This window comes from Chiloscyllium plagiosum, unplaced genomic scaffold (genome assembly GCF_037043375.1).
Source record: "Chiloscyllium plagiosum isolate Xiang-an unplaced genomic scaffold, Cpla_swu_hap1 HiC_scaffold_10, whole genome shotgun sequence".
NCBI classification, from domain to species: Eukaryota; Metazoa; Chordata; class Chondrichthyes; order Orectolobiformes; family Hemiscylliidae; genus Chiloscyllium; species Chiloscyllium plagiosum.
Window position 1 is genome coordinate 102,508,792 of NW_028270148.1, and position 13,772 is coordinate 102,522,563.

General features: G+C 38.5%; 1 protein-coding gene across 5 annotated transcripts in view; it reads right to left on the minus strand.

Moving 5' to 3' along the window:
* ralgapa2 (Ral GTPase activating protein catalytic subunit alpha 2) overlaps window positions 1–13,772 on the minus strand; it is a 562,522-nt gene that overhangs the window by 109,691 nt on the left and 439,059 nt on the right. The gene's annotated exons all lie outside the window — the stretch shown is intronic.

Consider the following 13,772-nt stretch of genomic DNA (forward strand, 5'->3'; position numbering starts at 1 on the left):
ATATATTTAAATGGAAATAAATAATTCAATCCTGTTGAAGGAACAGATTCCAGCATAATATGACAGATGGCTCCAATAAAATTTAACATTTTTAGATTGCAATCTACTTGCTGTTGCATACTTCAACAGAATTTAACAGTTTAAAAAAAAAACAGGGAAATAGAAAACATAAGTCAAAGCTTCGCTATTATTTTTCTCCTATTACATGTGGTCAACTTGCAATCAGAGCAGTCCCAGGTGTAGAAATCTTCTGAATGGACCAGCCATTACATTTTGAACATAGCTCTCCCTGCAACTTGTTGTAAAACTTTGGATCAATCAAAACCATTTAAGAATGCTTCAACATAAACACTTTGGAAGATGTCACTGTACTGCACCACTGTATTCAATTTCAGCCGTGTCACAGTTAATAATCAGCACATGCCAGGCCTGCCACAAATTATTATTTAAGAACAGGAGTTCCAGCAGCAAAATAAAACACCGTACAAGAAATATACTCTGTCAAAAATCTGATTACATTATCTGCAGTAAAACACTACTAAATTGCTTTCCTATGACCGGGATAAAACATAGAACTGGCACAGTAATCAAAAAACAGTCACCAATAACTTATAAGTGTGACAGGGTTCAACAACCTGCCAGCTGCCCTAATAGGACCCCTGCTTGTAGCTGCTTTTCATGATACATTGTGGAGAGCTTTTATTTTCTTCTTTGTGTAAAGTTTCCTCCTCTACTGAAGCAGTAAAAATTACAGTTATAAATCACATACAGAATCCTGGCCCCTTGTAAAGCTGGATGTTGTCTTTAATTCTCCCTCGGAAAGTCAAGCTGATGTAGCAACTTGGAAGCGCTCAAGTCAAAATTGGAACACATAAAAGAACATATTAAAAAAAGTCTACAAATGGAGAAATTGGGTTAACTGATATTTTAAAACTATTTACTGCAGCTTTAGTGTGAAATAATATACAAAAACAACATCTCTGCACGTACACTTGGTTTGGCTTGGAGATAGTGAGAAGAAGGTTGGGTTAGTGGTGAGAAAGGAAGATACTTATAAAATTTAGGATATGCGCATTCCAGAATTTTACAGACATAAAATGGAAAGTTATGAAAAATATTTAAACATGAGCAAACAAAAAAGGAAGTTATCTCTCCAAATTATTTAAATTGCTGTTCATGGTTGGTCAGCATATAGTACGATTTATATCATTCTCTAAATTTAAACTCGTGTGCCCACTATTTAATGCTAGAATTGAAATACGGACCAGAGTTTATTTACTGCTGGCCTTTCTCTTTGACTTAAATTCTGATGACCCTAGTTAATGAATAGCCCGCTTAATTTGCTAAGAGCAAAGGCACACATTCTCTGTCAATTCTTCAGGGACCAACTGATGCCATTCACAAGTCATTAGAAGTCGTCTTTTCCTGAAATACATACAGGCTGTTGCTAGGCCTCCCTATTCCATATTGCCACAGCAAGCCACTGGCCTCGTCAACAGCAGGCTGTTGGGCTGGTGTGTCCGTCTGGCGAACAGGCGCTTTGACACTAAGCTGGCACGTGCTGGCGCAGCAGGAGCAGGCTTGGGCGTGACAAATTGTTGAAAGAGCTGAGCTAAAGTTGAGGCCGGGAGCCACCTGAGCCTCAGGCCCTCTATGGGCCTGTCATCAGTCGCCAATTCATTGCTTGGCCAATAGTCTGTAGTCAGCTTCTGGGCTCAGTTTAAACAAGGCAAAAACAATATAAAGCCCTTTCAGGCGATAGCTAATAACACCCTGCTGTTTAATGAAAGGGCCTGCATAACTAACACGTAAGCATACAACGCAGCACACAACTGCTAACAAAACAGAGACATTCACTAAATAATGTATGCAAAGACAGTAAGACTAGGGCCTCCAAATTAACGTAGACCCAAATGATCCAGTACAATAGCCAGTTCACTTATGAAGGCAAGCAGGCAGCCAGTAATACAGACCGTGACAACATGCATCAAGTTTGGAAGGAGGCAGCAGGAATAATGATAGCTCACTGCATGTATTAGGATTTTACTGACTGTATGTTTTAACCCTGAATGGTTACTACACTATTTGTACTGTGCAAAGGTTCCTGCTTATTAACTTTTTTAACACTTCAATTCAAAGTTATGGCAAATTACTACCTAAGTTGAGCATTTTGATTTGTAATAAATATATGTTCATGTTAAGTGAAGCTGACAGATGATGATCAAAATCATTTCAAATTAATGTTCTTGCTTAATATTATTAAACCTTGTGATATCTTTGAATTTTACATAAAACTGCAAAAAAAGGCTAGATTTTTTATGTTCTGTAGATAGGGGTTCAGTTTACAAGTTCTCCAGTATTGGTCGTTAGCATTAAAGGCAATTATCTTTCTGAAAAGAGATAGGCAGATTACTACAAGCATAAAAAGGAATAACAAACCAGTTAATGTTCACATTTATATAGAATGACCATCATTTAAGATGCCCTAGAAACAGAAATTCTACACATGAAGAATGTTAAAGATTTGATATAAATTAGCTATCTCTTTAAGATAACCCAAGTGAATTTTACAAAATTAATGACCAAATATCAGAGGGAAAATTCCTTTACAATTCAATTAAATCCTTATGTTGCAGTTCACAGGCTAACACAGAACGAAAAATGCACATCACATGTTCATTGCCACAGCAACTGATGTCACCAAGAATGAGTCACTTTGAAAGTAAGTACATTAGAAAAGGCTGTAAACATACAGCCTTGCAAAACCGGCCACTTAATGAGAAACGCATTATAAACATTACCTCAGCAAAGAGAAAAAAACCCAGTAAAATTAAGGAAGGCACTTGGAACAGTTTCGCTCCAGTCTCATTAAAAATTGAACTCTCTAAAAATTGGTGCAACACAATAAAACAAATCAACAAAGCCCAAAAGGTAAATAAAGCCATATGGTCCTCTATTATCATAAATTCTACATGACTGCGATTGAGATTACTTGACTAAATATTGACTGAAGCTAAAACAGACACGATTTCCGTAGATAGGATACAACTACGTAGAAAAATTGTCTGCAATGTAACTAACTAGATAAAACAGTGCAATAAATTTATCTGAAACAATGTTTCCTGAAATGGAGTCTTCTATTAAAGATGGATTAGCTTAGTCATGTGTCAAATGACAGCTAAACCTTTGTAACAATGGAAATTGTTGATGTTTGCCTCTCCAAAAGAAATTATCCTGCAAGGTAACTAAATTAAATCCAACACAGTGACATTATTTATTCTGTTTCAGATAATTCTGAATAATGCATATGACTAATAAATTATTATTTTTCATTATGGACCAGAAGGACCCAGGTTCAGTCCCTCATTTGTACTAAATTGTCACTGTTGAGGTGACAATAGGCTTGCTATAATTGGGCTGGAAGGAGAAAAGAATTATTCAGGACTTGAGACTGCTATAACCCAACAAAGGATTCCTGCATTTCGCTCTGCTTGAGATGTTATATTGCAACGTAATACAATACAGTGACACTGAAAATAATTAAAGCTAGAAAATATCAAGTTTTTCTGATCAAAGACCAATTCTTCCTCTAATAAATAAACAAATAATCCTACTTCTAAACAGCTCATATGAAAAAAACCTATGGTAGACATTTTTCATTTATGAATGCTCAGATGAATATTAGATGATTACAAGTAAACACAGTAGTTTCTTTACAACTCTGGTCTGTGTTTAATGTGTCACTGCAAAGAATGTTTGGCAACATACTGCAAGGATCCATTCAATTTGGCAACCAATTACCGTAAATAAATTAATCCTTGGGGACTACACTTTTGCTTTGGTAAAATATAAATTCTGGATTGTAAGGGGCAAAGTCTGTTTGTGAGGCCCACTGTTAAATCACCAAGAAAGAAAACAGCTTGACAGAAGTAACGTAAAACCTTTTCAGGATGAGGTTAACTAGCACCTGCAAACCTGCTTAACAGAAATTGAAGCTTTCAGCAAAGATTTGGAGGGAGAAAAGGTAACTGTTTTAAAAAAATCCCGAAATGTCCAACTAAGAGAAAGATAATATACTTCTCAAAGCATTAAATAACCATAACATTCCAAAAGAGTAGAATACTCAGTGATTTGAAATGCACCAAGAGGTTTTAACCTATAAACAAACAGTAGAAATATTGAGATGATAACAATGAAGAAATCTTGTTGCAATATATGGCTGATTGGCACATTTTTTTCAATTTTCAACAGAGTTGCAGAATGTAATTCAAACAAATTTGGCGTGACTAGAAACATCCATGTGTATTTTATTTACATGGATTTAATTGGAAACAACCAGAGTTTATGCATCTGATTAATTATGATCTCCAAAGAAATCCTGTGTGACCAGTTAAGCCCTGGGTTCCAATTAATGATCGGCATATATTTTAGAGATGTGCTTCCGTTGGGAACAAATTAACCTGTGTTGCTAATATGCATATTTGAATAGGTGGTCACAGTGTGACAAGATAAATGTCAGTTTCCAAGACCAAAAAATTCCAAACAGAGAACAAAAAGTAGAACAGAACCTCTTAAATGCAATTCTCATTTTGTGCGTTAGCTACTTTTACCAGGCTTGGACATATGAATCAACTTGCAGGTCAGCATAACCTTTGAATGCTGAATTGCCCATCTAACTACAGTGGGCACCAATGCCATTCTGTACAGACACTTGCAATTTACTTGGATGACAATTGACAGCACAGCTTATAGCTGACAGGAAACGATTCTCAGTCCTGTGATCATTGGATGAACCAATACTGAATTTGCGGCAATTTGTCATTCATCTTTTCACTAAAAAAATGTAAAACAAACCTGCATCCCCAAAGCTGACAAGGCCCTTCCCTCTCCTAAAACTATTCAGAAGGAAGCTTGTAGAGGCTTATTCTTGGGGAAAGCACGGTCAATTTCTTATGATTATTTTTGAACTATGAAGTATTTTCCTTGTAGCTAGATTATGGAAAAATCTTTTGCTCTCATGCTTTCCCTCAATTGCATTAATGTCTGTACATTTCAGAGGGTGAAGGGCTTATTAAGGAAAAGAAAGAAAACTTCTTCAGTAAAGTTTACAGCACACACTTTACCTGGCTTATCTTGAACACCACAGATAGTTACTCTCATTGCCCTAACTCAATGTTTTTTTCTTGTTTGTTTTTAAGGCAGATATTAGATTACTTTACAGTGTGGAAACAGGCCTTTCGGCCCAACAAGTCTACACCGACCTGCCGAAGTGCATACCACCCATACCCCTACATTTACCCCTTACCTAACACTACGGACAATTTAGCATGGCCAATTCACCTGACCTGCACATCTTTGGACTGTGGGAGGAAACCGGAGCACCCGGAGGAAACCCACGCAAACACGGGGAGAATGTGCAAACTCCACACAGTCAGTCTCCTGAGGCGGGAATTGAACCCGGGTCTCTGGTGCTGTGAGGTAGCAGTGCTAACCACTGTGCTACCGTGCCGCCCTGATATAATGTTATTAATACAGGAATGGAGGCGGCAGGCTAACAAACAGGAGGTCTTGACAAGTTCTGTGAAAGGCTAGCCTTTCTGTCAAAAATAAAAGAAATCTAACAAGTGGTATTTATTGTAAGTTGTAGCTTGTTAGTTTGTGGAATGGTCTACACTTGTCACAGTTATAGCTCTGCTAGAGCCTGCAGACTCAAAACCTAAAATTGTCAGAGATTCAGACCACCCATGAAAAACAGAAACTTGACAATATAGTTTCATTTGGTTTCTGCTCAATTAGAGTTGGCTCCCAGGCCTAACTTGAATCGTCTTAGAAAGGAGGTTACTTGAAAGCCACAGTACCAGATCTCTGCTCTCCCTTCCTACTTTCGGGATTTCCCAATGGAGACACAAAATCGGCTAGCCTATATAAATATACCATAACAGTACATAAATATGAAATATATATCATTCAACATATCTCATGGCATTTGTACAATATGATGCAGGGAATAAAGATGCCCAGAAACCCCTGAAATCCAATATTGTTTTGGGTGTTTGCATTTTGGATGGTTGACAGGTAATTTGCATTTCAAAGGTTGAGAAAGACTTGCTCATCATGGTGAAATTGATTGCATGGGCAACAGAACTTTATAAAACCTTGTTAAAGCAAGAGCTGGTTGGGTATCAGAAATATTAGTTGGCACCACCACTTGGTGGAAACTCCAGTAGAAGCCAGAAAGCTGGGCAAGAAAATGTAATGATCTTGACCCCAAAAACCTGGAAACAAGAGCACAGCCTTATGGCAGATGATGTGATGGATTCAGCAACAGAAAATTTAAGATCTTAGTTCCACACTAAGCATGTACGCTTTAAAAAGAATCCATGGTGTCAAGTAAAAGGATTTGTGCTCATGACTAACTTTTTAAAGATTAGCAGCTGTTATTACAGTTCTTTATATTTTCTGATCCCATGACTGAAATTGTTGTTGCATGCATGCAGATTAGTATGCTCTCATCTGTTTAGGCTGTTATTTTAAGAACATGAAAAAAATGATATAATAAACAGTAATGTTTCATGGGTAAAATGGTAGGGAAGGTGGACTTGAAAAGGACAAGAAAGGATGGCAAAAGAAAGAATGAGGATAACAGAGAACTAAGCTCAACTGCTAAGTGACACCCAATTGGGAGATGGGAAGACATTTTCAGGTGAGATCTAGGACCAAATTACTGCAGCTGCGAGAATCTCTCCTGAAAACAAAAAATGCTGTAAATCACAATGGGTCAGGAATAATGAAAGGCTTATGCCCGAAACATTGATTCTCCTGCTGCTCAGATGCTGCCTGACCTGTTGTGCTTTTCCAACACCACACTCTCAACTCTGATCTCCAGCATCTGCAGTCCACTTTCTCCTAGGCCAAATACAATGACAATCATCATCCTAATTTGACTTAATGGTGACATGCCCAATGTTGGGTGATGTGGATCTCATTGGATTTTTGCTCAAATGGTTTGTGCTTATTGTGAGGATTACATGCGCACTGTTTGATGATAGAGTAATGCAGTGGAAAGCTCTGTGGAGTGACATCACCTCAATGTTTATGTGATGGAAGTGGGGGTGGGATGGATATATATAAAACAGTAATAAATAAAATATAAAATGAGAGAGAGAGAGTTAGAGCATTTGTATGGAGTATATGAACAACTGGACTAGTAATGGGACTTTTGATCAACTTGTCACATTGCTGTATTTTCTACAACATGGACTACACTTCAAAAGTGTCAACTCAGAATGATCTGACGACATTAAAGGTATTTCTTAAATGCATGTCTTTTACCTTTTTCAAAACATTTCCACAAACGTACAATAGTTTGGATACTTTTATTTCCTTTTGTGCTTTCTATTCGGATGGTATAGTTGATTGCAAAATTCAAAACATTACACACTCCTCAAATAGAGTCACAGAGTCATAGAGATGTACACCACAGAAAAGGACGCTTCCGTCCAACTCGTCCATGCTGACCACATATCCCAACCGCAACTAGTCACACCTGACAGCACCCGGCCTATATACCTCCAAACCCTTCCTATTCGTATACCCATCCAGATGCCTTTTAAATGTTGCAGTCGTACTAGCCTCCACTTCCTCTGTCAGCTCATTTCGTACACGTACCACCCTTTGCGTGGAATAGTTGCCCTGGAGGTCTCTTTCCCCTCTCACCCTAAACCTATGCTCCCTTGTTCTGAACTCCCCGACCCCAGGGAAGGGACTTTGTCTGTTCGTCCGATCCATGCGCCTCATGATTTTATAAGGTCATCCCTTAGCCTCTGATGCTCCAGGAAAAACAACCCTAGCCTATTCAACCACTCCCTATAGCTCAAATCCTCCAACCCTGGCAACATCCTTGTAAATCTTTTCTGAACCCTTTCAAGTTTCACAACATCCCTCCGATAGGAAGGAGACCAGAACTGCACACAATATTCCAACAGTGGCCTAACCAATGTCCTGTACAGCCGCAACATGACCTCCCAACTCCTGTACTCAATACTCTGACCAATAAAAGAAAGCATACCAAACACCACCTTCACTATCCTATCTACCTACAACTCCACTTTCAAGGAGCTATGAACCTGCACTCCAAGATCTTTTTGTTCAGCGACACTCCCTAGGACCTGACCATTAAGTGCATAAGTCCTGCTAAGAATTGCTTTCTCAAAATGCAGCACCGCGTATTTATCTAAATTAAACTCAATCTGCCACTTCTCAGCCCGTTGGCCCATCTGATCAAAATCCCGTTGTCATCTGAGGTAACCTTCTTCACTGACCACTACACCTCCAATTTTGGTGTCATCTGGAAACTTACTAACTATACCCCTTATTCTCACATCCAAATCATTTATGTAAATGACAAAAAGTAGTGGACCCAGCACCGATCCTTGTGGCCCTCCACTGGTCACAGGCCTCCAGTCTGAAAAACAACCCTCCACCACCACCACCCTTTGAGCCAGTTCTGTATCCAAATGGCTAGTTCTCCCTGTATTCTGTGATATCTAACCTTGCTAACCAGTCTCCCATGGGAAACCTTGTCGAACATCTTACTGAAGTCCATATGGATCACATGCACAGCTTTGCCCTCATCAATCCTCTTTGTTACTTCTTCTAAAAACTCAATCAAGCTTGTGAGACATGATTTCCCACGCACAAAGCCAGGTTGACTATCCCTAATCAGTCCTTGCCTTTCCAAATACATGTACATCCTGTCCCTCAGGATTCCCTCCAACAACTTGCCCACCGTCATCTTCAGGCTCACTGGTCTATAGCTCCCTGGCTTGTCCTTACCACCCTTAAATAGTGGCACCACGTTAGCCAACCTCCAGTCTTCAGGCACCTGACCTGTGACTATCAATAATACAAATATCTCAGTAAGGGGCCCAGCAATCACTTCCCTAGCTTCCCAGAGTCCTACAGTACACCTGATGAGGTCCTGGGGATTTATCCACTTTTGTGGTTCAAGCCATCCAGCACTTCCTCCTCTATAATATGGACATTTTTCAAGATGTCACCATCTATTTCCCCATATTCTATTTCTTCCACGTCCTTTTCCACAGTAAACACTAATGCAAAATACTTGATTAGTATCTCCCTCATCTCCTGCGGTTCTGCACAAAGGCCGCCTTGCTGATCTTTGAGGGGCCCTATTCTCTCCCGAGTTACCCTTTTGTCCTTAATGTATTTGTAAAAACCCTTTGGATTCTCCTTAAATTTATTGGCCAAAGCTATCTCATGACCCCTTTTTGTCCTCCTGATTTCCCTCTTAAGTATACTCCTACTGCCTTTATACTCTTCTAAGGATTGAGTTGATCTATCTTGTCTGTACCTAACATATGCTTCTTTCTTTTTCTTAACCAAACCCTCAATTTCTTTAGTCATCCAACATTCCCTACCAACCTTTCCTTTCACCCAAACAGGAATATACTGTCTCTGGATTCTGGTTATCTCATTTATGAAGGCTTCCCATTTACCTGCGAACATCTGTCCCCAATAAGCATGTGAAGGTTCTTGCCTAATAGCATCAAAATTAGCCTTTGTCCAAATCAGAACTTCAACTTTTAGATCTGGTCTATCCTTTTCCATCACTATTTTAAAACTGGAATTATGGTTGCTGGCCCCAAAGTGCTCCCCAAGCTGACACCTCAGTCACTTACTTGGCCTCATTTCCCAAGAGTAGGTTTTGCAACTTCTCTAGTAGGTACATCCACATACTGAATCAGAAATTTTTCTTGCATACACGGCAGTCTTGCTTTGCAGGCTGTAAGAGAGTTTGGGTGCCTGATTTTACTCTCTTTTTACATTTTTGTTGCTCTTTCATGGGAAAGAAAGTGAACTTATTTTCACTCATTTATATTAATATGTCCAAGGCATGCTTTGCTGCAGAGACTGCCCGTGAACATAATTAGGAATCATTAGGATTACTTGATTGATGGTCACACAAGGTAGGGTGCCATTTGACTTAATATGAGTCACATAACGTTACTGTAACAGTTTAACCTACAGGTGCAACACCATTAGAATACTGCAACCATATACCATTTTCAATTTACTAGTTGATGTACCATTGCATTGCACAAGGGGAATCAAAATGCTCAAGTCAAGTAGATTAGCAGCTGGGACAACCAGATCTAGATGAGGGGAAGGGAAAGAATCAAGAAAAGACAGCAAGATTGAATCAGGAAGAGAGGAGGAGGAGGTGAATATTGGAGGAAGCAACAGAGAACATTGTAAAGAGCCATGGCTTAAGCGTCACAATAGAGACTGGAAGAGGAGATATGTGACAGAGAGAATTTACTTTAGAAATTTAATATGTACTAAATTTGAAACTAATGTGAACTCCTTCAGTTATGCGCGCACATTCGTACCGCTTGAAATTGCATCAGGCCACACCTTAAGTGCATTTTCATTTCTAAGTTGTTGCCAAAATACAGAATACAGTATAAAATTCATTTTAATCAAATCTTCGTACAGGTCTACATTTTGCAATTATTTCAGCATAAATAATAAGAGCCCACAAACGTAAATAAGGGCTAAACAGAAGTGAATTAGGTCAACAAAAGATTACTGAAAAAAGAAGATTGGGACAGACATTTCAGGAAGATCACTTAAATAACCAAATCTCTGAAAACAGTTTCAAAATCATTTCACCAGCACTGTACATCATTGCATAATTGTCATGCTAGGTATTATCCTGAAATGAATGCAAGATTTTCATGGCAGTGATAAAGGCTTAATGCTACTGCATCACAATATTACTTATTCAGCTAGATTAAAAGAAAAGGTTGTTTATAACTGCCACCTTTATACTAATTCACTACTGAAAATTGGCTTCACTTGCCCTGCAACCTATTTACTAATTGGATGCAAACTAATCACAACTGCTAGCTGGATAGTCGCTCCCATTCTCGGCACTGCTATCAGCTAGAACAAATGAATTATAACAATGCCACCAAAAATAGCTAAAACGCTCGTGTACAATGTTCCCGATGAATCAGCATAGGTGCATAAATAACCCAATAGCATGATGTGGTCATTCCAATTCCTGAAACTGAAGAAATTCAATCCTCTCTATTTAGATCTTGCTTATTAATTCTTATTAAATTGCCTTAAGTCTGCAGACCTTGTTTAGAAAGGACTGTTCTTATTATTACTGCTTCACATGTGGATAAGTATTTTAAAAAGTCTGAGACCGATTGCCACCTGCTGCTTGTGATATGTGATATTGATTTAAATTTTATTTGGGACTCAGCAAGGCTTTCATGTTATACAACAACAAGATTTATACTAAGCCTTGGAGATGCGAACAATTACAGCTTTGACCTCTAGTCTGCATGGAATTAGTTGGCTTCAGTCAGAATGACAAAGGTATACGACAAAGGGTCTTGGTGCCTAAATTATTTCTTTCTTTAGTTAACCACTGTGAAAATAACATTCTTCATAAATAAGGTATAAAAATGCTCCTTTTAATTATTATCTCAAATTTTTTTGCCCTCAAAATGAAATTAACTATCCCATTGTCATCAAATATCTGAGGTTGACATGTATCATCATGATCTAATTTCTAAGCCTGAATTCTCGGGGATTTCTGGCCAACTTTGAGAAGTCAGCAGCTTGTGTACAAATGGTTAGAATGTTCCTCATTTTCTTTTTCCCTTTTGGTCTGTTAGGATTTTGTACTGGATAAGAAAGAAGTCAGGATTTTTTTGGTAAGGGAAGAGGTCAATATTTCCAATACCAACCAAAGTACCAAAACTGATTAGTTGGAAATAAACAATGATGAAAGTACCTCTTAAAAACTGAATTCAAAGTTAATTTTTTCAGGGATTTTCCAACATAAGGATTTTTGCCTCAATAATAACAAGCTTTAAATGTAATTTCAAAAATCTCATTTGTTGGCCATAAAATTTGATCTTGTGCCTTTACCACTCGAGACTTCAACTGCAGTCCTTTCTGATCCTCTGAAACACGAGATGGCCAATCTTCACATTTTGCAGATAGACAGAAGTGAACTACACACAATGGCAAAATACCAGTAAAAATGCAAATTATTTATTCAAGTTAAGGCTAAGTGGATGAAGCTTAACTATGTTAAAATATTTTTAATATTAGTAATTAAATAGAATTGTACATTAGATGGATAAAATTCTGTTAACAACCCAAATCTTTTATAGTAGTACTATTATAAGGTATGTGTCCTTTAAAAGAAGAATTTTTTCAATTAATTCGATGTTTATCCCATTTATATCACAGGCACTTATTCTGCTTGCACTAACTTACTACTATCTACTCCTCTCCCTAACCTTCTGAAAAATTTGGATAGCAACAAAAATTAGCAGCACTTTTTAAAGTGTAAGCAAGCATTATAACACCACTTCTATTGATTCGTATTCTAAAAGTCCATTTTTAAAGGGCATCTTATGAATTAAAAAATTGCTTGGTTATGCCAGGCTGGATTTTAGCAGTCCATTGCAGCAAGCAACATGACAACTAGATGACTTACTTGTGGTACAGGCCCTGTCTCCTGTCTCAGTTTCTCCTACTCTCCTGTCAGACAGACTCCCCCCAGTTGCATTGGAGCCCTGAAGGTACTGAAGCAAGACTGCTGCCCAGTGACAGGTTGTCAAATCTGTCTCATTAATGGACCAACTGACACCTATTGTCCCCAAGTCCCTGACAATTTAGGAGCGACTCAGGTCGTGCACATTTCTAGTGCCCTTGGTAAGCCTGCCAGACAAAACCTGATGGGCCTGCAACAGCCTCTTGGGAGTGAGGGATTGGAATGGGCACTATGTGGGGTCTAGCTTTAACAGTGGAGTTATTACTGAAGACCAAATTCCTGCCCTCACCTTAGACATGTCCCTCAACCCACTCTTCTGCGACCTCCATCTCATATTCACTTGCCAGTGGCTTGGGGTTCATTTGCAATTCTGGACACAGTGCTGCCAGCAGCCACCACTTTTGCTGACAGGGTGGCACTGGTAAGCTGCTCTTCTGTGACAGGACCTTTGCTACCAAAGACCTCAGACCCAGGAAAGGACTGACTGTGAACAACTGACTGCTTGGTCAGACTTCCCTACAGAACAAATGGATATTCCCTGCTGGTTCCTTGATCAAACTGGTGAGACAACACTGGCACAATAAAATCCCAGCCACTGTGTGGATACTGAAATTAATGTGTCAATGACAATTGCTCGGTTTTTACCCATTCCTCCTTATGATTGTTTGTCATGTTGTTATAGCTTGCATACTTTGACCTATGAATACACTTCACACTTAGTCAAAAAATACTGAATTTCTTCACCCAATTATACACAGTGATTAAATACTGGCAACTTCAGTATACTGTAGTTGTGGTGCAAACTTCATAAATAGTAATAATATCTGTATACAACCATTCAGTTTGGTGTTTCATTGGCCTATGTGATGTGCTGCATTGTTGCAACGACTTAAGTATCGTTCAAGGAAAGCCTTATGGAATTATTAAACATAGATATTTAATTAGACTACACAAAATTAACTTGATTTGATGTAGAACATGACAAAAAAAATGCATGATGCAGTTTTCCTGTTATCTTTTGTGCTTGTCAAAGGATTTAAGAATGCAGAGCTGTTTTATACCACTAACTACTCAGGAAGTAACATGGCAACTACTTCTTACGACCATCAACATTGTTCCCAGATAAACTCGAATCTCAATAATAATGGAACAAATCTGGATTTTGTTG